This window comes from Crinia signifera, chromosome 3, assembly GCF_055691185.1.
Source record: "Crinia signifera chromosome 3, ASM5569118v1, whole genome shotgun sequence".
Classification (NCBI taxonomy): domain Eukaryota; kingdom Metazoa; phylum Chordata; class Amphibia; order Anura; family Myobatrachidae; genus Crinia; species Crinia signifera.
In genome coordinates, this window is record NC_139219.1 from 301,476,725 (window position 1) to 301,502,316 (window position 25,592).

The window sequence follows — 25,592 nt, forward strand, 5'->3', positions numbered from 1 at the left end:
CAGTAACACCTCTATATACAGAGTGAGCCTCTCGGGAGTTAGGCGTGTCACTGGCATGTAGATGGGAGAACTTGTGTTGCATGGAATGTCAGTGTTTTATGAGATGTCTGGAATGACAAGTGGCGGACATCTACATGGTAGACTGTGAATTTACATTTACCTGAACCTTGTGAAAGCGTTCACCAAGCATTGCTTTGCACGTATTTTCCCGCAGCCCATGACTCTGGTTTCTGGTAATAAATATACAAAAAAGTCCTGGGCATTTATTTATATAATTTTTTTTTTATCTAACTTTTTATTAAAGCACCACCTACAACAAGTACATTGCAGTATAATAATACATGGCATATTAAAGAAACTATTGCATGTCTCAAATCGCCTTTGTTCCATGAGTTAGATATTTCCGTTCTAAAGATGTATAGAACCCAAAGCGTAACGCAAGGTACAACTTTTACATTACACTTTATCGATTTATTTACCAACAGACTTTTGGCCAAATGCTCTAAGCGTAAAAAAGTGATAGCCAACCAATCAGCTCCTTACTCCGTTTTCAAACCCAGCCTGTAACATGGCAGTTAGAAGCTGGTTGGTTGGTTGGTTGTTAACTCTAAAAAGTTGTCACTTTTCGAAGCTTAGTGAATCTGGCCCTCTGTATTTCTGAAAAGTGTGATCATGTAAAAGTAGCGGCACATAGAGGTCTCTGTGGGCAGTAATTGTAAATAAACGATCATTCAGATAACCACAAAATCAAGGTGGGGAATGATTTGTCTCCTATGTGACATTTTTTTCTATTAACAGCTGTGATTTTTTTTTTTTAACAGCTGGTCAATTATTTGTTTACCCACTGTGTTATATACTGCTGAGATGCGCCTACCTAGCAAATAAACTCTGTGTGCCTGGACGGTATTAGCCGCACCCACCAATGATATTCCTACATCATGCTCGTAATGGCAGTGTCTACTTCATGGTGAGACATTGGCCCTCATTCTGGTTGACTGGGTAAGCTGTGAAGCTCGGGAAAGCCAGCCCATGAAACGCTGGGTGTTTCCATGCCCCATCACCCCGACATTATAGGTCGGCAAGGGCCCTTGCACAGATGGCCCGCACATGTGCATAACCAGTTGTACGCAGGCCAAAAACATCGGTCCTCCTTGCAAACCAAAATGAGGGCCATTTAACCTTTTTTGGGGCATAGGTTAAACACATTATTGTAATCCGTTTCTGTGGTGTTTGATTTTTATTTATTTTCTGAGAAACAGAAGGGAGGTGAGGGTCCCAAACCAGTGTATTTCCTAGTTTCCAAGATGGTGTCACAGAAATGGATGTGTACTTTATAGAATAGACTAGCCTCCGAACGTTAGAGTATTCAGTTCTATCCGCCCTGCTAGTGGCCCTTTCCAGGATTGCTCTTCCGTCCCCTGTCAGGCGTCCCTTGCATCATGATTATTTTTTTTGTTTTTGTTTTTGGGCCTCCTTTTGGCACATAAAATTATATAACTGTAGATTTTATTCTTATGACATAATGAACAGCTGCGTTGCATATGGTATAAATTACTGCTATTTATAGTTAATAAATCGTTTTGCGGGCTCTGCTTGGAATTCCAGGGATTGTGTCTTTTTGAAAGGAACATATTTTTAACCACTGGAATTTAGGCAGGATAACATTCACAGTGACATCATAAACTGTCTAGACCAGCGCTCTAGATTCCTACAGTTAATGCTTTTTTAATTCTTTTATTTATTTTTTTGTTTCATTTTATCTCCATCTCAAAACTATATTTTTGTAGATTTGCTAATTTTAGACAAAGTTAATGGCACTCGTTTGTGAATTGGTTTAAAGGAATTCTAAAGGTCCATACACACTGGACGACTATGTCCAGTGTGTATGGACAGCGATGATCGCATTCATCGCTGCGGGGAAAGTCGCTCCATGCATACACACTGAGTGGCTTTTCCCCGGCGCTGATGGTCTAGACTAATAGGTTGGTTGCTTCTGTCATTAGAGACATATTTAATGTCGCACTGTGTGTGTGTGTGTGTGTGTGTGTGTTCCATATAGGTGGTTCTGGACTCCAAGGAGTTCAAGGGAAATCGCATAGTCAAGATCGTCCGTAGCCCAAATTACACCGTGTATATGCACCTTGGTGCATGTATGTTTGTTATGCTAAAGTAGAAGTTCTTTACAGAATACATTTACTGGACCTTTTTTTGCTGAGAAATGAAAGCACAAGTTCTCATCAATGAGATTTTGTTTTCTTGATTTCCACTTCTTAATGAGGAGTTTATAAGATTACCCTGTGCATAATCCTTGTCCTTGCTATACAACAAAACTCTAATTATGAGCATCTGCACAGAGCGGCTAATTGAGCATTGATTCCTTCATGAATGTCAATTGTACAGTGCAGCATTAGCCAATCCAAAATTAAGACTATGAGCAATTCAATGTCATTTTGTGTTTGAATAATTGAGTAATCTCTCGCCATTCCCCTCTCCGGATGCTTGTTTTTCTTTTGTTTTCTTTCTTTTTTTTGTTTACCAAATACGTGTAGGGTGATTCAAATGTGTGGGCATAGCAGTTAATCCTGGTTAGTCCACCCACCTGGTTTTTGCACCTAAACCGTAGACTTTACGCACATTTCTTCTTTCCGCTCAGAAGGCCGTGAAATGTGTCATCTGGCTAATGAGCACATGAATGGAACCACAATTAAATAGCTTATTTATTTTTTTGTGGCCCCTAATGAAGGACATGTGGGGGAAAATTGGATCACCCCCCCCCCCCCCCCCCCCCAAATTGTCCAAAAAGAATACTTTGAGAAAACACAAGACAAAAGAGAAATTATTATAACATACTAGTGAAACAGAAAATGCATGCTATCATTTTTGTAATTTGGGGATTGAAAAGGTTAGATCTTAGACATGCTCTGGGTTTGTCATTAGAACAGTTTAGATATTAGCATTGCATTGTTTCATGATTTAAGATTACCATTGACATCAGGTCTCTTGCCTTTCCCAGACCACCATAGAACGAGGTTCTGATCTGCCCTATGTGGAACTGCTTTAGACCACCAGAACATTATCTATCCTGGTAGTCTAAAGTAGTTGTTCCCAAGCTCGGTCCTCAAGTACCCCCAGCAGATCATTTTCCAGGTCTCCACACAGAATTGCAAGTGAAGTAATTAGTTTCAACTGTGGCTCTTTTGAAATGTGTCCGTGAATGAGTTCATCTGTGCATCTCTTGGGTGACCTGGAAAACTTGAACTGTTGGGGGTACTTGAGGACTGAGGTTGGGAACCACTAGTCTAAAAGGAAAAGGCGTCTTCTTGTAGCCACATGCTTAAATGGCTCTAACAACCATGTCTATTAATGTTTACCAAGTACCCCTAAAGTCCTTAAGTTTCCCGTAAGCATTCTAGTTTAAAAATTATTATTTGTGTGTATTCACTTATTCATCTGCTCATGGCCAATACCCATTGAGGGTTACTGTTGCAAGTGTCTGGGCCACTCATTCCTATGCTTGGTTTCTGAACAGAAGTTTCAATTTGCTGATGTTTGTGTTCTGCAAGTTGGCCAGGGGGCATTAATGGGGAAATGCTAGGCTTCTGCTTGTGTTTCTAGGTACTTCTATTACACTTTAATCAACAGCAGGGGTTTATCTAGATCAGGGCAGCAAATGGCTACAATAGGCCAGGAACAATTGTGTATTGCCTAGATGGCTGCCAGTCACCCCACATAACTGGAGCGTCAAGCTTTTACTTGGCTGCACAAAGGCAGCAGCGGCCAGTGGGAGGATAGACTGAGAGGCTATTTTTGGTGTCAAATTTCCAGATCGTGTTATTATATTATATGTGGTTACCCAAAGTACTTATTGGGGATGTTGTGTATGTGATGTGCAAAATGTGTCCCCCTTTTTGGCTGGTTTTTGGTATGTAGAACCAAATCTAATACTGATGGAAATTTTTGTGAATCACTGGACAAATAAGAGTGCCACATCTGGTGGTACATGTTCCTGCTTCTTCTCCTCCACCCACTCATGCTTATTGGTGTCTCCTGCTGTAGACCTCCAAGTGGTTAGTGTTTTCTGGAGAAGGCTTCCTGTTTGATTTGCTCTTCTTTTTTTTTTTTTTTTTTTTTTTTATCCTTTATTTTTGTTTCTTTTTAAGATCTGAGATCTGTTCATGGAGTGGATGGCATTTCTCCTCTAAAAATAGTGATTTCTAATGAGTCTGAACTTGTTTGGAAAGATCTGCAGATCCACTTGGTTCTCCCTCCTGTAGGAGGCTAGACTTGGGCTGCATACATGCTAGACAGCTTTGTAAATGATATCCACAATAACGACATTTCTATGATGATTCGTTAGAGAGGTTGTCTGTACATCCAGCTCCGGTTCTGTCAATGTCATCAATGACTAGGTGCATATCATCCAGTGTCATTCACAATGAATGACCAGTATTTAACGAACGCTTGAAACCCAACAACATTGTAAATATCGGCCGACTCCTGTATATTGGTCGTTTGTGAAATCGCTCGCACAATATAATTTTGTCTGGGAGTTCAAGGGAAATAGTCAACTGACATCATTCATGATGCATGAAGTCTAGTGTGTACCTTTAGGCATAGTCCTTCTCTGCACACCTTGATGTGTGCTAGACTTACTGACGGGGTGCGCTGGAGCCAAACAGAGCGGAATCATGTTAACTTTTTGTTAAGATTTTTTTATTTTTTTTTCAACTTGGTTTAATTTTAAAAATTTTCCTGGTACATATGTGAGCATTTTATCAAAATCTGCATGTCTAGCACTGTTTAACTTTTATGCTCTTGTCTTCCTGTGCATGCAGTCTGAAATATCGGATAGCCACCTGCTGTGTTTATACAAGCTACGTCCGTGCCAACATCTCCTTATTAGTTGCTTCTTGCTTGACTTTATACTACTATTGTTGCAGAGCTGGTTCTGCGTTAAAAAGTATCTTATCTGCACTTTTGAGGTCAGTGCAATATTAACTGGAAGTGGTGCTTAGAATGTTGTAAATCTGTATAGTAGACGTAAAGACTTTAAACCCTGTTAACACGTCCTGACACTTTGGTATGACCCACACAAATTCCTTTACCGTAGTGTAATAATGATTGCTTTGTTTTCTACATCCCCCCCTTTTCTTTATTTTATATAATATGCCAAGCTTTTAGTCTTTACTCGTTCTGTTCACTTCCACTGTTGCGTTCCCAGTGCACCTCACCCCACAAGTCTCTGATATTGATGCTGTAAAATCCTGCCTGGAGACTTCTGTGATAAGTCCATACCATACTGCTTTATCCCTAACTATTTGCTCCGATGAAAGGCGGAGCCTGTTACAGTACCTGAGCCAAAAACATAAAAATATTCTCACACTCGATCGGCCTTGTGGAGTGATACCCCGCTGGCCTATTCCTGCATTTATCAGGACTCCGCACATATCTTATACATTAATTAACCTTCAATAAATTCCCTTGTAATTTTACTTGAACGTCTTTTCATCTTTATTTACTTACTCATTCAATCCTATCTTTAAATTTCTATGTACTCACACATACCTTTATTGCATCACAGGTGAGCGCAATCTATCCATCTCCTTTTTCAATTACTGTACTTAACAGGGTGACCAGGACCCACCCGATAGACTGCAGCTCCCTTTACATTCCAGCTCTACCTCTGGGTAGACTTACACATAGGACCCACGGAAACCATAACTTGAGCGCTTACTACTTACAATTTATATTAATTGATGGGATTGCCTTGGATGGTAGTTTATTTTTTTTTACAGAATTGCTGACATGTTTCTCTATAGATGCTTACTATGTAGTTTAGGTGAGGTTGGATAAATGTGGGTTTTCGCAGTTAATGGGTACTGACAGGTGCCTGGCTGTATAATGTCCATAGTCTGATGTGTACAGAACTTTTCAGCATTGCCCTGCTGATTCGGTGTAGGAAAATTTAAGGTCTCACTAAAGTCTGTGTCTCGCTCCCTGACAGCGGGGCTTTGTTGCAAACAGAATGATGTTAAGGGGGAAATTTACTAAAGAAATTTTTTTTACAAAAATAGGTGTATTTGTATCCAGAAATACACTTATTTTTGACATTTACTATCCCGAAAATACGGCTATTCGTATTGATAGCACATCAATATAAATACGAATTGCCGTATTTTCGGGATAGTAAATGTCAAAAATAAGTGTATTTCTGGATACAAATACACCTATTTTTTTACAAATTTCCTTTAGTAAATTTCCCCCTAAATGTTTAATTTTGCCCAGTTCAGACCGGTACATCCTGTGCAAGGGTAATAGATGGTCAGTGTGTGGCAGGGACTGTGCTTGTATGTGTATGGTATTTTCCATGAAGATCAAGACACGTGTTGTAGAAATGGTGTACTGTAGCTGCTGTGCAGTATGACAGCATATGTTTTGAACCATTGGAATGAGGCCGCAGTATAAGCACTCTACCCGTGCCCCCCTTCCCTCCGCTCTCCTCATGCAGTTGGTCCACAGGTTGGGGTCTCTGGTTGGAAAGTATTGGTAATACTGCTGCTGGCGAATCCAGACCCTGCAGTCCATGATGGGAAGTATGTGACTTGGTCCTTTCGCACTACTGCTGGATATTGTTGTGGCAGGACAGTAAAGGCAGAAGTCCTCTTTATTAGTTCGTAGTCATCGGGTCAGTATTACTAGCACGGGTGCATGTTATCCTTGGGTAGTAATGCCGATGTTACTTTGGAGTTAATGTATATGGGTGGTGGTGTTTCGGCTTGTGGCCTTTATCGAAGATATGGTCTTTCAAGACGTGCAGGTTGGACCACATGTCAACCTATAACAGAAAACCCTGTCTGACCGGTGGCCTCACAGGTGCAGTTGCCCAACTGTGAATTTTCCCAGTAAGCCTGATGTTCAATCTGTCCCTTTTATATGAGTATGGCTTATTGGATAGACAGCAACTCTGTTGTCACCACTAGGTCGACATGCATTAAGGTCAACATGACTGAAGGTTGACAGGGTCATTAGGTTGACACAAGCGTTAGGGCGACTAAAGATCGACATGGGTTTTTTTTGCATGCTTCGGGCACTATTTTATTCTCCCACCAGGCACAATACATACGAGTGAAGTACCATTCATTACCACAATAGGCCCCTTGACGGATCACATTCCAATTGTATTCCTTCACAGAAAGTAAAAAGCAAAATGATCGGTTTCAAATTTGCAGTATTTGTAGAGAGCAGTGAAGACAGATTGGTGGTAGGATTCGATGGGGATTAAGCCGTTATTTTGACAGGCTTTTAACTAGTTTGTATTTATTTATTATTTTTGTATAGTTGTGTTGGACAATTACACTTCCATTTTGTATGAGTGCGTTTGGGGTCTGTAGTGCAGTTCTGTAGTAAGGTAACACCGTACACATGAGGTTGTATGTGTGTACAATCGCATTATATCTAGCAATATGCATAAACTGCCGTCACGTAGTTGTCCACCAAATAACCCGTGATCTACCAGTGTGTCTTTTCTACAAGTATGGTTTGTAACATTGCTAAAGGAGTACGTTCCTTTTCTATCTTCTGAGGGTAGTGCCATGTGTAACGTACGGCTTTAATTAGATTAGGCTCCCTGTATTCAATAGGATAATCGCACAGGAAAATCTGAATTTACCGGCACAATAAAGATCGCAATTTCCTGTTGAGTTTCCTTGGAGATTCAGATCACTGGGATGTCTGAATCACAATTTCACGTGGCCTTTTATTCAAAAGGGAATCTTGTACACGTTTGAGATCTGTGCTGTTTAAATCTGTAATTGGTTTACATGGTGGAATCTCCTGAAAAATATATATTTTTTTTCTTTGGACATAACAAAGGGCACAGATTTATTTATAACCCTTTGAGTGCCAACATTGCTGTGATGTACAAAATGACCGCTAAAAATGCCAGTGTCTCTCGCAGCGTCTTTATTTTTATTTATTTTTTTGGGTGCAATATTTAACTAAACTTTTATTTATTTATGCTAAAAACATTCACTGTGAGCGGCGCTACATTTTTAGTAGATATTTTGAGGATCTCTCACAAATGTCGGCACTCCCTGGTCCCCTTGCCGGCGTCCGCCGCCCACATGCAATTTATCACATCCAAAACTTGGCACATGAAGTGCCTAACCGCATCTGATCCCTCCCAGGGAGCTGCTGGGACAATCCGGTCCGGACTAATGTATGGGGGCCTTATGTCCACCCATAAGCTGCTGTAGTTCCAACTGATCTAGTGCTACTCAGTACTTTGAACAACTTTGGGCAGTAACTTTTTGAGAGTAAGTTCTACTCTCTACCGCTCCCTCGGAGGAACTGTAAAACAATAAATCTTTCTCTGGTATGGTTTTTTTTTTTATATATATATAGAACTTTGTATAGCAAGGTGCGACACTATTCGGTGTGAGCAACGTTTCCAGAGACTTGTCAATAATTATCGACTATTTTATTGTAGTCGATAATGATGGACCCCAGCTCATCACAATACAGTATATATGCAGCAGGCATCATTGCTCTCTTATTTCTCTTCCATCCATATGGGATTCTGGGAATCGTTCATGACGATGGGGAAAAGAGGGTATCCTCAGGACAGGCACATACAAAACTTCACACTGGGTCTACTTGCTCCTCCCCTCTGCTTCTCCTCCCACCAGCCAGTTTAAGAAAATGTGCCTCAGCTACAGGAAGAGCTCAAGAGAGTTTTTCTTCAGTTTAATTTTCTTTTTTTATTTTGGGTCTTCTGTTTTGGATGTAACAGTCCTGCGTTGTGGGAGACTAGGGGAAGAGTACAGCTGCAGGCCACTTACGGTGCCGAGCTGTCCCTGCTGCAGGACCACTGAGCGGGTGATGCTACAGCGGGCAATGCGCTGCAGCGAGCACACCCCCAGCATGCCGCACACCCATAGTCCAGTCTGAAGACGTCGGTGGTGAGTAAACCCTGGGGTCTCCGGTTTTTGGTGCTGCAAGATGGCGACGACGGCGTCCCTGCACAGGGTCCGCGCAGCCCCCTGCCCAGACTGGGACTGGTACTGTCTCTGTATATTCCAGGGCAGTTTACCATTATTACTATTGCTATTAACATCGCCGTCTCAGTATAAAAATCTGTAAGCACCAGCGCCATTATGATGGGTGGAGCTTACCCAGAGAGGGACCAGAGCTCTGTAAATCATCCCTTGGACCACACCATCTGCATATTTGGACCTTGCCATTTGCACCGGAGGATCCCTGCACCACCATCTCTGACTGCAGCCATTGGGTGTACTCCCCCATTCTTGGATGGTGACTCAGGCCTTGAGTCCCTGGGAGGAACAAAACACACCACAGTCTTCAACTAACAGGTGGACGGTAACAATTATTCCTTGCATTTGCACTTTATATGGTCCCTATTCGAGGCATAATCGGAACGGACAGCCCCTTTCCCTTTCTCCTCCATTCCTTATGTGAGGTCAACTTGCATCAAATACCAGCATTCCCCCAAACGGTCATTCACTGTATTGAATAAAATGTATTTATTTTAATGTACAATCAGTCCAATTTCTATTTGGTTTTTATTGCTTTTATTTAACATAAGTCAGCACTTCTTTTTCTGAAGTAATTAGCTCCACCTGTGATCTTTTAATATGTGTCAGTGAATAATGAGTGCACCTAGCAAGTGACCTGGAATACGTGCACTTTTGGGGGTCCCTGAGGAACAAGGTTGAGAACCACTGACCTAGACGATATTGTGAAAGATATATTCAAAAAGCCCTTTCTGAACGATAGCCTTCACTTTATCTTCTAGTGTTTATGGGGCTGAAGGCTAGAATTCCAAAGACTGTGTCAGAGCCACTAATGTACATATCCCCTTCTGTTCTCCATTTAAACAGGCACAAATCCATTTACAGCAGCTATGAGCAGTGTTGCTCATTGGCTCTTTATCACTACTGGTTCTGTCCGCAATATAGTTCTGTGTCCTCTCCTCTGCCCTCTGTCCCTGGATATACAGATGTTTCATTTAAAGGGAAATCTTACTGCAGTATGGGATTCTTAAACTGTGTTCTATGTGGTGTTTGACCTTTCATTAACCTGATTTGTCCCGGTTATCCCTAGCCTGTTCTGTTCACCTAAAAATCAGTTTGGGAACTTTGATATTTGATATAGATCTGTAGCGATCCTATACTAAACCATAGCTCGTTGTTCAGGCTTGTATGTACTCTTCATACATCCTGAGTGTACTGTAGCTGGAATCTTCTTTTCTTTCTTTACGGTATTGCTGTCGCTAGCTTTGTCATTCTTGGCAGTCTGTCTCTTTTTTCAATGCGGTGTTGCTTTCAAAGCCCATTCACACAACTTATGGTGTTCTTTGTTTTATTGTAATGCTTTAATCCTAAAATAATATTGCATCACTTTTTATGTAAGAATAATCACCAGGAAAACAGGTGTGCATGGAGGTGAGCAAGTAAATTAACATTCGTTATTTACACAGATATTCTGTGGACAGAGAAAATACCCAGGATAAGTTTTCAACAGGACAGAAAACACATAGACCGCACCCAGCCCTAAGCATTATATCCTTCAATATAGCCCACATCCATAGCATCCACAATTGTTATACACTGTTCAACCTGAATCCCATGACGCCCAATTGAGGAAGAGTCCAAATGATTTGGAGGGACTGGCCCAGTTGCCTGCAATAATTGATACTTTGTCCCGAATCCCAGAAACTGTATAGTCCGAATCAAACGCAAAATCTCACCATGTGTACACAACATAAGGGTGCATGACCATGCCTCCTGCAATTAGGCCACACCCCTTGAAAAGTACATTGGCTCGGCCAAGCTCCATACTGCCCTGGTTATATCTTGGCACACAATATATACATACACCAATACTGGGTGTACCTTCTGTTAAGATGTGTTCTAAATGCAGAATTAGATCTTCACACCTAGCTACCAATTAATACAGCAATAGCTCTTACAATAACGAGTATTGGGGCTGGATGGCACACCTAGTAATAGGGTCAGGTAAGTGCAGAGACTTCAACGTTAATGTAGCCAGTTTCTAGGTTGGTGTGCCTGTTGCCATTTTTGTGAAGCCCCTGGCTATTAGGGCATTTAAATAGATAAATGGCGTAACAAACTAACTGGAACTATTTTAGAATGCATTGTAGTATGGCTTGTAACGAATACCGGTTGAATAACCTTTGAAACGGTTCAGTCCCGAAGCGACCCTGCATTTTGCTCTTTCTGGCCTCTACAGCGAACCTGCAATATTGCTGGTTTGCTGATGTCATGCAGGGGTGGGATGTCATCCGGGGGCAGATGAAGAGGCAGCAATTGGAGCTAGCGCTGCTCCAAGCACTGCCTCCTCCATTAGTGTGAACGGGAACCAGGTCGCTCGACCCGATTAACCCGTTAGAACTGCGCAGCAACCCAGCAACAAACCGACAAGAACCCTGCTTTTTATTTTACTGCTTTATAATGCCTGATTGATGCAGGTTTGCTGGAACCGGTAAGCCCTTTCAGGTCGAAACGGCATCAACCCGGTAATTAGGTGCGATCTGAAAGGGGTATAAAACGAATCTGTGCTATTGCAGGTTTGTAAGAGGGAAACTGGAGACTGAGCTCTACTGGAGTTGGGACTGTTGTGTCTGCATTATAAACTATCCAGTCATACAAGAATGCAGCATGTTTTTTTTTTTCTTTATCTTAGCCGGTGAAACTATTCCTTGTACTAGCAGCGCCAGTTGTGCCGTGCACATGAGAACGGTATAGCGGTGCTGTAATGTTCATCCTGTAATAGCATGGGATTACCAAACTATTTTATCCTCCAGATTGTCTCAGGTGTTGCTATTTTTATATAATCTGCATTAGGGAAGCGTTAGGAATCTCTTCAGTTGGAGCGCAGAGTTAACGAGATTTACTATATTTAAAAAAATATATAACTTTCACGCAGATCATTAGATTGGCTGCAATAGTTGAGAACAGGCCCACAGACGGGAAGCGGTTAATTTCCCGGCGGTCGGGATCCCGGCGGTCGGAATCCCGACACTGGAATCCCGACCGCCGAAATCACGAAACTTTCTCCCTCCGTGGGTGTCCACGACACCCATAGAGGGAGAATAAAATAGCGTGCCGAGCGTAGCGAGGCACCGGGCCCGCTGCGTGGCGAGCGCAGCGAGCCCGCAAGGGGGGGCGATCCATGTCCCCCCCCTTGTCAGGATTTCGGCGGTCGGGATTCCAGTGTAGGGATTCCGACCGCCGGGATCCCATCGCCGGGAAATCATATCGGATCCCCACAGATGGCTAGCGGGATTCATATTTAACCTTTCACTTTCAGGTTTCTAGTTTGCTGATCGGTTATGTGAAGCTTTTATTTGTGTGTGTGTGTGTGTGTGTGTGTGTGTGTGCGCGCGCGCGTGTGTCTGTTGGCCTCCATATGGTGAAGACCGTAATTTAGTGCCAGAAGGGTATATGGTCATTATGACGACACACATAAGGTCGACTACTGAATGTCGACATTGGCTTAGGTCAACACCTCAGAAGGTTGACATAGGATTAGGTCGACATGTTAACTGTCGACAACAGGCAGTATTTCATGCCCTACCATTCACTAGGGCGTGGAAGAGAATAAGTGACCCGAGCGTAGTGAGGGGACGCGGTGCCCCAATGACTCTGTTGACCTAACCCCCATGTCTGCCTTCTGAGTTGTGTCGACCCTATGATCCTCGCCCGTCAGGGGATGCACATGATATACTTGCAACCAGCAATTTCTGGTTTGTGTCGGCTATCATGGATAGGGGTGTTGACTCGCTACTAAATTACAAGTTTAGTCACCAACAATGTTGGAGTCTTGTTGGGGGGGGGGGGGGGTTGGTTACAAATGTTTTTGGGCACCCATATATATTTGCATATTACCCATCATTATTTATGGGGCTATATGCAAATACTTGTACTGTCGGGCTCCCATTGCTTTTCAGGTTTCTTTGAGCAACAATTGAAGTTCTCTGATTGGCATAGCGTATCCCCCAAAACATTTGAATTGCCCCCAAAGTGTTATCCATTGGGGTAGGCTTTGCATTATGTTTGCCGCATTAGTGCCTGCTTTGTATTTGTAACAGCTGACTGATTGGAATCTGCCTTTTACAAATCATAATAGGAGTGCCAAGCCCAATAATAAGTAGAAATTGCACAATTACAAATGGTGTTACCATTCTAAGTCGCAGCTTGAAGACCTGACTTGTGTGAAAGCCTTAGGAGTTGTGTATAGAAGCCATCAGACTAGACTCGATGGCTGTATGGTACACAGACAGTCAGATTGGGCTCTGCTTCTTGTGTTCTAACCTGCCTGCTGAGCTACACCATAACAGAGAGACTTTAGGAAAGTTTAATGGCTAAGTCTAGCTCGTGCTAAACCCTGAAGAAACCCTATTTCCAGTGACGGTGTGGTCCAATATAACTGATAAAATCAGATTCTAGCTTGTATTTTATAGCAGGTATTAGATGAATGGCTAGATGCTGACAGGTTTCTGTGGGTAGCACCTCCACTTTATAAGGCTGAAGTAACAACTTCGACAGAAGTGTCCTATTGCTTTAACCAGCCCTTCTAATCGTGCCATGGAGCAACTCGGCAGCTTCTGGTGGCAACTTTTACATTAGATGGCATCTTATATGAAAAATGGACAATATAAGAGACACAAATTTCTGCTGGTGAAAATGATATAGTGCTCATTCTAGCACCCACCGTCTTTGAAAAACCCACACAGTTCCTCTTCCCTGCCTGGGGTGTCACTGTCCACTGTAGTGGTTCTAGTACAGTGTGGTCTGTATATCAGCACTGATATGCAAACCAGACCTGTGCTAGAAACACCAAAGCAGACAGCGACACCCCAGGCAGGGAACAGGAACTGCATGGGTTTTCAGAGATGGTGGGTGCTAGAGTGAACACTAATGATATACAGCATGTTCATATTCCGCTGTATCTGCAGAAGAATTGCGACTTTGGTGTTTTTCCAGGAAAACTTTATCATTCCATTTATTATGCAGATGCAGCGGCAGTCACACATGTACTATAGAAAGGCAGCGTATCATTTTAATCAGCAGAAGCTGCTTGTGTCATATTTGGTCCATTTTTTTGCAAATAACTTTTTATTAACAGAAAGTGATGCCCAGCAGCGTATCATTTTAATCAGCAGAAGCTGCTTGTGTCATATTTGGTCCATTTTTTGCAAATAACTTTTTATTAACAGAAAGTGATGCCCAGCGCTATAGTCATATGGAAATGGCGTGGTCTGTGTGACTTGACTTATATCGCATGGAGTGTGTGTACACATCTGTACCTTTTTTTTTTTTTTTGTATTGAAAATTATCGATTTCAGGGCATTTACTAAGCAATCTGACTTAATTTGACTAGATCGCTTCGAAAATGCTCCTAAAGCGCGTGTAGGGGCCATAGTGATGGGCAGAGCTATCACCCGACGATTAAGATTCAGCATGCTGGATAAATCAAGTTTGATCGCAAGTCACGGCCAGTGTTCACAGCGGAGAACACTGACAGATCGCTGAGCACACAGCTGACACATCAGTGTGTGCAGAGCAATCTAGCAACGCTCAGATCGCTTAGCAAAACATTTTTTCTGTAGAATATCACTTTCCTCTCAGATAGCGCCAGAATGGAAACAAAGCCTCCTCTTGGGCTTTTATCATGTCCTTGATTTGGTCTGTCGCTTTTGTGCGTTACATAGTTATCACAGAGCTCTTTCTTCTATACTTAGGGAATGACTGAAAATATTTTCATTCAGATTGTCAGCACTGTGGATTAAATGTCACTGTTCCTTTTCTCATCCAGATGAATTAAATCATTATTTTTTGGCTTATATAAATAATGTGAAGGACGCTGTGTAATTAAGTTGCTCGAGTGTTTGTGGTAGAGTTAATAATTGATGCAGCAGGATTGTGTGAAAGTGTTCTATTAATGTATTCATCTTCTTTAAAGGGTAACCTACCGTATTCCACTTTTTAAACTATAAAATCTAAATCTATAGGGCAGGTCCATAGGGAGGTGGGCATGGTTTTGCTGCTCGGTGGTCCAATTGGCATAATTGGACAGCGGTGTGGGGCAATGCAAATCTTACTTGTCCGGAGGCAGAGTGTGGTGATGCAGATTCCAACAACAAGGCCGTCCCCATTACATCAGACCGGTTTTTCTGAACCGTGGTTTTCTCCTTTACATCCCAAGAGTATACATCGCATTGTTCTGTATATTGTGACCTTACGCCATATTAGTCCGGATTTTATCCTACGCGGTGACCGCTTGTAGTTAGAAGCTAGTGATAAACTATAGTTATACCCTGCGTTGGGGAGACTGTACAAATGTTCCCACTCCTACAACTTAAAAATAAACTTCTCAGCAAAATTACACCACTTCCTTTCCTTCAAACCACACATTGAACACGTCTCTCAAACCTGCCAGTTTCCTCTTATATCGCCTGTATGCTAGGAAGACCCTCATCCACTGGTCATCTCCAGTTTGGACTACTGTAATCTCCTGCTGTGTGTCATCCCTGACAAATGCTTCTCTCCACCCCAATCTGTTAACCACACCATCATCTCCCCCGTTCCCCAACTCCGCTGCCTGGGTGTCACTCTTGACTCCTCCCTCTCCTTTGCACCCCACATCCAAGCCCTGGCCCATTCTTGCCAGTTCCAGTTATGCAACATTGCTCGCATCAGGCCCTTTCTCTCAGAGTGCAACTAAAGCTGATCATCCACTCATTGGTCATCTCACGGCTTGACTACTGTAATGCTTTCCTCACCGGCCTCGCTCAATCCCAACTGGCTCCTCTCCAATCTGTCCTCAATGCTGCAGCCAGGCTTATCTTCCTCTCCCGCCGCTCTAATTCTGCCACTTCCCTTCAACAAAATCTGCACTGGCTTCCATTCCCCTACAGAATATCCTCTTCAAACACCTCACACTCACATACAGGGCCATCTCTAATTCCATTGCTCCATATATCTCTAACCTCATCTCCATTCATACACCCTCCCGCCCTCTACGGTCGGCTGACGACTGTCGTCTCTCCTCCACCCTAATCACTGCTTCCCATGCTAGAGTACAGGACTTTGCCCGTGCTGCACCCCTTCAGTGGAACGCACTCCCTCGCTCCATTAGACTCTCCCCGACCTTGCAAAGCTTCAAACGGGCACTGAAAACTCACCTATTCATCAAAGCATACCCTTCCACTGCATAAACCAGCTGGTTCTCCGACCCCTTGCCTGTTTACATCCTGCTATCTAACCACCACCCACTCGCTTGCAACTCTTGTAATCTGTCTGTTTCCCCTTCCTACTAGATTGTAAGCTCCTCTGAGTAGGGCCCTCTTCCCTCCTGTTGTCAAAGCCCACTTCTCTTCACATTTCACTCACAGCTCTCCTATACACTCAGTGACCATCTTCGTCTGCATACTCCTCTCCATCATTGGCCTCAAGCCTCTAGTTGTATGTTGATTGAGCCCTCACTACTTACATTTAAGCTGTAATGTGTATTGATCTGTGGCGCTCTTTATTTGTACTGTATTTTTGTTATTTATTCAATGTTATGTCAAGCTTTGTCTCCCTGTATTGTTCCTTTGTACGGCGCTGCGAAACACTTGTGGCGCCTTATAAATGAAATTATAATAATAATAAAATCTACCCTCCATGCTGCAACCAGGCTTATCTTCCTCACCAAATGTACTACAGCCACCTCCCCTTATTTACAAGACTGTCTCCCCTTCTCTTCCAGAATCCAGCTTCTCACTATGTTGCAAAGCTCTCACCCAACTCCTATTCTACTTATGTCTCTGACTTTATTTCCCTTGACACTTCTACCCATTCTGTTCGCTCAGCTAATTCATGCCGCCTCTCCTGCCAACTGGTTACTTCCTGCCTCCAAGATTTTGCGTGCTGCACCCTATCTCAGGAACTTGCTACCACTCTCCACCATACTCCAAAACTTTTTTAAATGGGCTTTCAAGACCCACTTCACCAAGCCGAGCCAACTCATCCTGACCTACTGTTCCGTGCTCACTGTCTACCCCATCTGTGTCACCCAGGTATGACTGCCCCTCCCCTTTAGAATGTAAGCTCTCACAAGCAGGGCCTTTTTTCCCTCATGTGCCATAATTTCATTAACTTAACCCTTTGGGTTCCAAGTGAATTTTTTCAAGATAGGTGTGAAATTGCCAGTAAACTTCATCATAATGACCTGTAATGTTCACCTTATTTAGGAAATAAAATATTGAAAAAAAGTGTCAAAATAATATTTATTATTTTTTTTTCTATAACATGTCAGAATTTGAACATTACGCACAGATGTTTGTACTCAAAGGGTTAAACTATCTTCATACTTCGGTCAACGGCATCTTATCCCTTGGTTTTATATCGTCTGCTGATGCTGGTATGTGCATTTACCCTGTACTTGTCATATACTGTCTTGAAGTGTAAGTCACTGTTTTGCTTATTTGTTTATGTACTCTATAGCTGGGTGCTACAGATCCCTTGTGGCACCATATAAATAAACGATAATAACCCATGCACAAGCATGTTAGTAGTGGTGCAGGGGACTAAAGATCCAATCTCCGATACCATTGGGTGTCCGGAGGTTTAGGATTTGTTGTTGACATAATTCTCTGCTTGTCCCCTGTTGGTTTGCGATGGAACGGTTTCTTTATTTATGTCCTTACAACAAGCTAATGCCTCAGTTTGATGCCTTTTTTATGTCTGTAAACTGCCAAGCATTCTGTATGGGAGATACTGTTCTCCACTTTCTTATTGTGATTGAGAACAGGAGCCTTGTCTGGTTTAGGATACTTTAGGGGGTGTTTATGTTTTGAGACCCAAGTATACCTACTTGGGGCTATGTTCTACACAGGGTGGGGTTATGCTGAGGTTTGGTTTTGGGCGTATCTGTTTAGTTCTGCCACTTTGTCTTATTTCGTTTTCTATTTCTTCTGCCTCTGTATACGGTTATTATACTTCTCATCTATACTGGTGGGGTAATTGTGTAAACTGTCCCTTTTTTGTTGTGAATCTTCTACCCCCATCTGCAAAATGTTACTTGTTGAACTCTCCTTTTGTAGTTAGAGGATTTTTTTTTTTTTTTTAAAGATGATATATCCTGTTTTTATTATGATTTGTAAAAAAGAAAAAGGTATACTGGCGAATGTCATGGTCCAAGCCACATTTATTTTTATATACCGGCTTCATTTATCTGGTGGTTATATTCTTTAAAACTTTATAAAAAAAATAAATAAAAATTACAGTATTTAAAAAAGTCTGGAAATCGAGACAATTGGCAAAATGCCAAGTTTGTATATTTATATAGGCTTGAATTGTTCTACAACGTCAGAAGGTAAAGAAAGTATAGGGGGGTGATTATACATTTAGATGCAGAATCCCAGCTTCCTTCACCTTTAAATAAAGTTCATCAAGAGACTTCCGTTTCCGCCCTCCATGGGAGCAGCAGCACTGTGCTGAGCTCCGTCTCTGCCCCAGCAAGCCCCGACACGCCGCCCCACAGCTGCCTCTTCACCCCAGCTGCCGCCTGGAGGGTTCCGCAGACTCCCCACTGCCACCAATGCAAAGATACCTGGCGCAGGGAAGACTCCAGGAGCAGCACCAGTACTCCGTTCCGCCGCGCGCCACATCCAAGATGGCCGCCGCCGGTGTGCAGGGAACCAGCCAGCCCCGCCAAGCCACCCTACAACTACAGAAAACCGGCAGCTCCCACCCAGAGGGACCTGCAGACTCCCCGCTGCCACTAATGAAAAAACACATCACTCAGGGTAGCCCAGACACAGCTCCAACCCTCCATTCCGCTGCGCACCACATCCAAGATGGCCGCCAGCGCACTACAAGTTACACAGCAGGAGCATGCTGTGGCAGCACCAGCACAGCCCCAAGTAAGTGGCAGGGAGAACACTTTTACACCCCTCACCCAACCTGAGCTATTCACCCCCCCCCTCATTTTCATCTCAGGGTCCTGCACTCTCTTATGCAGATGTAGTCAGAGCCATACAAGACACTATAAACCCCATCCTGGATGCCCATGCTGCTAAGCTGCAGCAGTCAGTCCAAGACATAAAGTCACAGCTTAAACAGATCTCCAAAAGGGTGACCACCAATGAGACTCACATGGGGGAAGCCTTTCAGGACATTTCTGCCCTAAAATCTTCCACTGAGCTGCTCCAGAAATCCTCATATGCCATGCAAAGCAAACTGGACGACCTGGAAAATCGTTCCAGAAGGAACAACCTCCGCATCATTGGGCTTCCAGAAACACTTAAAGGCCCTGACTTAGATGACTTTCTCCTGACAACCCTCCCCGAACTATTAAATGTAGTAGATGCCTGTACAGGCATGATAATTGAGAGAGCACACAGGCTCGGCCCTGCCCGTGATGGCCGTGCCAACAGACCTCATGCAGTGATATTTAAGTGCCTTAACTTTCAGCACAGAGGCCCTATGGTTTGCATTTAGACAGAACCGATCCCTCCAATGGAATGGAAACAAACTTCTGATATTTCAGGACTTTTCCGCAGAGGTCACGAGAGCGAGAAAAGAATTCTCGCCACTTTGCACCAGACTAGTAAAAGACCAAGTTTGCCCTACTTTACCCTGCCAAGCTGCGTCTATTCTCAGGAAACTCTTTCACAGAATTCAGTACAGTGCAGGATGCGGAGGCTTATATACTTGACCAAGCTCAGGCTACCTTTTCTCCGGCGGGCCCTGATAACATGCAGGAGGACCCGGATTTGTAACTCTGGGCGGATATCTCTTATCTCTCATCACACTTATGCGCGGCAGATGCCCTGATACCTTTCTCCTTGCAGCGATACTTCCCTATACGGCCATGCGGCCCTGCTGGATGCTCTCACACGGCCTGATACTCTCTGGATCCCGGGCCACAACCATAATCCGATGCTAAAAGTTTGATTTTCTGCATTGATCCTTGTTTGCTATGGCGCTTAGTTAATTACTAAGAATTAAATTTATTGTTTGGCGTGTTTTGATTGTTTACCCTGGTGCCCGGGATGGGGATCTGTATGGCCCCCCCCCCCCCCCCTTCCCGTTGGCCCCGAAAAGTTAATATATATATATATATATATATATATATATATATATATATATATATATATATATATATATATATATATATATATATATATATATATATATATATATATATATATATATATATATATATATATATATATATATATATATATATATAGCTGGGGCGAGCCTAATGCTATATATGTTTTTGACTTGCTTCCTCCCAGGGGATGCGGTACCCAGTAGTCGCTTCTGCTGGTGGGACTCCGGAGGTCTCTCTTTGTATTTACTACTATACGTTTTATGTGGGATGCTGGGATGTCGGGGGTGGTCCACCTTACTCACTCAATGTTTGCTACTTTCCAGTATAATGGTTGTGGTGGCCCCACTCCCGGCCCTCCGGATTCTCCCATTCCCCCTGCTTACCCTTTGTCTCCCCCTCGTGTTTTTCCCCCTCGTCAGAGTTATATGTGTCATGAAGATGATTATCTCATTTGGAGGTACTGTATTTTATTGCTTGTTAGTGTTGAGAAGAAGGAAATTTACCAATCGCCACTGTTCCATACATTCGACAAGAGTCACAATGTGTAATGTATATGCCCCTAATGTATTTTTTAGGAACCTGGTTACACTGCTGACGCCTTATTTAGACACCACAATTGTATTAGCAGGAGACTTCAACGTCGTGGCCTCCAATGTACTAGATAGGGACTCTGTGATCAGCTCTAGACGACCACCCCCCAGGCATGGTATCCAGTACCTGATGTCCAGCCTACATCTTACTGATGTTTGGAGAGCCCTCAACCCAGTGGAACGTGAGTTCACATGCCTGTCTGCAGCCCACGGTACACTATCCCGCATAGATTATATTTTGCGCTCAACGCAGGCTTTTCACCGAGTCCTGGACGCGGGGATTGAGACAATTACCATGTCCGATCATGCTGCATGCTGGACCTCCCTGCGCTCCACTCAGGATAGAGGCTCCAACTGGAGGTTTCCTAGTCACTTAGCCAACTCAACCAAATTTAGATCCCTGCTTGAGTCCACTTGGATGGATTACAAGCATAACAATGTAACCGCATCAACTGACTCACCCCTCCATGTATTGGCAAGCGTCTAAACCAGTGTTGCGGGGTGCAATAATCTCCTATACCTCCCATCTCCGTAAGGAAAGAACTACACACTACTTGGAGGCACAGACCGCATTGACGGTGGCCTATCAGAATTACAAAACCTCACCTACTACCCCAAATAAATTAGCGTTTACCCAAGCCAAAATGATTTTTTATGCCCTTCTGACTAAACTCGAAAACAGAATGTCCTTCCAAACCCAAAGTAAATATCATAGATTTGGTGGTAAATCTAACAGACTAATGTCCAACCTTCTACAAGGCCAACACCCCCCCACAACGATCACCTCCCTGAGAGATGATGCTGGCACTCTCCTCCATAGAGGATGAGACATATCAGCCATACTCCATAGGTTTTATTCGAAACTATATGCCACTGCGCCTGTAGATCAGGATCGCAAAACCACCTTCTGGGCCACGACCAAACTTCCCGCCTTGGATGCCGAACGTGCTACTTCATTAATGGCCGAAATCACTGAAGAGGAGGTGACTGGGGCGATTGGCCACCTCAAATCAGGAAAGGCACCAGGCCCTGATGGTTTGACGGGTGAATACTATAAATTACTAGCCCCCAAACTGATCACCCCACTAACAACTATGTTTAACTCCCTCCTCAAAGGTACCCCCCCAGCCCCCCTATTTTAACTCTGCACTTCTTAAGCTCATCCTGAAACCGGGCCGAGATCCTACCCAGCCCTCATCCTATCGGCCTATATCACTCCTAAATACTGATTACAAAATTTACACTAAAATTCTTGCTGACAGACTTAAACTACTACTTCCGGCAATTGTCCATAAAGATCAGACAGGCTTCATATGGGGCAGACATTCTGTTTTGAATGTCAGAAAGCTCCTCAGTTATGCAATGGCATCACTCATTAAGAACCCCCCCACCACAGGCTATTCTCTCCCTAGATGCCGAAAAGGCCTTTGACATGGTCTCATGGGATCATCTCATCACCACACTCAGAAACTTCTAAATCCCAGAACCCTTTATTACTGCAATCATGAACCTCTACTCAGTCTACCTCCCAAATCCTGGCCAACAGCTATCTGTCCCCCCCACCCTTTAGCCTTCTACGAGGCACACGCCAGGGCTGTCCTCTCTCCCCGTTGCTTTTCGCCCTAGCACTGGAACTCTTAGCCGTAAAGCGTAGAGCCACCCTTCGGGCTCGGGGATTAAAATAAGAGACAAAGAGGTTAAGCTGAGTATGTTTGCGGACGACATGCTCCTCTTCCTGTCAACCCCCCCCGAATCAGTCCCAGAAGCCATGACACTTTTTTATAGATCATTTTGGATCCTTTTCGGGGTTCAAGGTTAACTATGAAAAATCTCATATCCTTCCCCTGGCCTGGCCCTCATCATACTCTGACTCTTTCCCTACGCTACGACAATTTGCTATTTGTACCTCACCAATGAAATACCTGTGCATTATGATTCCCTTACACCTTGACTCACTATACAACGTTAATTTTAAGCCTGTAATACAGACCATCTCGAAATTATTGGAAAGATGGCAGACTCTCTCCCTCTGTCCCTTTATGGACGTGTCACTGTGATAAAAAGTGTGATTTTTTCCTAAACTATCCTACCTCCTACAATTGCTACCCCTAGCTCTCACTAGATTGGACCTCTCCCGCTATAACTCAATGGTCACCAAATTTATTTGGTCAGGAAAAAAACCAAGAATGCCCCTGGCCAGACTTTTTCTCCCCAAGGTAAGGGGAGGCTTTGGCTTACCCCAAGCCCAAAACTTCTCCCAAGCCGCCCTTTTCCGATATGCTACAGATTGGCTCCTAAACAGATCCCTATACACTAACGAAAGCCTAGAACGCGCCTTTTTCCATCCATATGCCCCGGTGGCCTTACTTCATACCCCACGCAATAAACTTCCCAAGGATATGAGGGATAATCTCCTCTTCAGGGAAACCTATAAAATGTGGATTACTATCCACAAACGTTTTACTAGAAATCCAACTAATACTCCCCATGCTGCTTTCTGGGGCAACCCGACTTTTAGCCCGGGACTGGATAACCCCCTGTTTCTGGAGTGGCGTCAGAAGGGCATCTCAGCTATCTGCAATGTCTTTGATCCAGGAGGAACGATTCTTTCTTTCACAGATCTTGCGGATAAATTACATCGGTCCCAATTCTACATGTACCTACAAGCACGTCACTATGCTCAATCTTTACCTCCTCCTTTTGCCTCCACAATCACCTTAGACCCTATCCTAACATTGCTAGCCCCACATAATATTTTGGGATACAGGATTAGAAACCTATACCAGTCCTTGATAATGCTCCCAAGGGAAAAACTCCTTCAAGCATTGGACTCCAAATGGCAAATTGATATCCCTTCCCTCCCTCCGACCCAATCACTGCTAAAGAAACTACCTGCTACTCTCAAGCACCTACAATCTGCTTCCCTTCAGGAGACCCACCTAAAATTCCTCAATAGAGCCTATGTATCACAGCAACAGAGGAGTCACTTTGTTCCTGGAGATCTAGGCCTGTGCCCAAAATGCTAAATAACCGGCGCCACTTTTTGGGAATGTGGTAAGATCAGGACTTTTTGGAGGAGGGTGCTAGGTTTCCTGAATACCTTCTTTTCCTTGCAGCTCACATACGATCCCCTCCCGTACTTTTCCTCAACTTCAAGAATTGGAACCTTGGACCCCATAAAAAAAAGTTACTCACTTCTCACCTTGATACTGGTTCAGGCTAAAAAATTTATTTTGACCCATTGGATCCACAAGTCGACTCCGTCACTCATGGAGTTGAAAAACTCACTTCTTAAAATACTGTTTTATGAACGACAGGCATCACTCTGTGATATAGAAAAAGGTGTAATAAGTGGGACTTCTACATTCAGTCGCTTGATCCCACACTACAGGCATCCATTCAAAAGATCTTCGAAAACACCACTTGGTTTATGCTACGCCAGATTACGTAGAATTAATATATTACTGAAGGTATCTCCCAGTGAGTGTTGTATTGTCCCCCCGTCTGTCATCTACCCCTCCCACCTTTTTCCTTTTTGATATTCTTTCATCTTTACTTTCCAAATATGTTTATTATTGTTTTTGCTGCATCGCTACAGTGGGAGTCAGAAAATGACAGACTTCTGCTGTGACCTAAGATCTTGAAGTGGGCTATTATACCAGATTTAGATATAATTCTCGCTACTCATTCTTCCCCCTTTACCCCATCTGCGATCGATCTCGATACCTCATAACTGGTGGGAACAGCATACTCCTGAGTTCCCTTTCTGCTCAGGTCAAGAGAAACTGTCTCTGACGAATGATATTTCATTTTTACCACCTTCTCTGATGTCATTGATTAGTAGCTATACTCAAATTCTATGTGGATATATACCTGTGATGTTTCAAACTGCGAAATGTATGATGGTCCAATTTAAGATTATGTTAAATGACTACAATTGACTCCTCTCTGTGAGATAATGTACTCTTTATTTGTTATGTTTGTTACATTATTGAAAAATTTTCAAATAAAATGTCTTTAAAAAAAAAAAAAAAAGTTCATCAAATATTCTGACAGCACAGACAGGATTCAAAGCATTCTAAAAATTCCTGTTATGTAATTGTACAACTCTCGCGGCACGTAGCTCTAAACCCCCTGCTCCGGCACACAGGAATACAGCTCCATATAAAATGCTGTGTAAACAAACACAAGACATCTGTGGAGCACTGCACTGGCCTCCTTTTAAGCTTAAAATAATTTGTACCCACCCATTAAATTATATTTTTGAGGCTTCATTTTTGTCTGTAAATATCCGTCCCAAGCGAAGATCAAAGAACGTTTCCAGCATCTATTGAAGCAAAGTTTTTAGTGTCTCAATAACAGAAATATGAAATAAACTGTGTGTGGAGAATGAGGTATTCAAATCTTGGGCCAGATGCACCAAGCTTCAAAGGGTTGTGGTATGAAATCCCACTTCGGTGGTCATATATCGACCAGCGCCTAAATATCGACTACCGGGACGCCGACGGGGGGAGTGAATGCTATGAAGCCACTTGCCGTCACGCTGCCACAGCTTCTATTCTCCCACTAATGGGGTCGTGGACCCCCCCCCCCCACAAGGGAGAATAGCCCCTGTAAGTCGGGATTCCGATGTCAGTCGACTGGCCGTCAGAATCCAAACTGTTGGGAGGATATCTGGCACCTGCTTCAAAAAGCGATGAAGTGGAGAATGATAAACAACCAGTCAATCGGATCCTAAAGCTGCCCATAAACCTGAAGATGTATTGTCCAATCTGGCTGATTGACAAAAATGGTCAGTTACAGTATTACCAGAATTGTTGTTGTTCTGTTGTCCAGCATTTCAAAGCAAATGGT

The 25,592-nt window shown here is 43.2% G+C and overlaps 1 protein-coding gene across 2 annotated transcripts in view; it reads left to right on the forward strand.

Moving 5' to 3' along the window:
* The window catches only part of HPCAL1 (hippocalcin like 1), a 131,037-nt gene that overhangs the window by 20,715 nt on the left and 84,730 nt on the right, over window positions 1-25,592 (forward strand). The window lies entirely within an intron of this gene.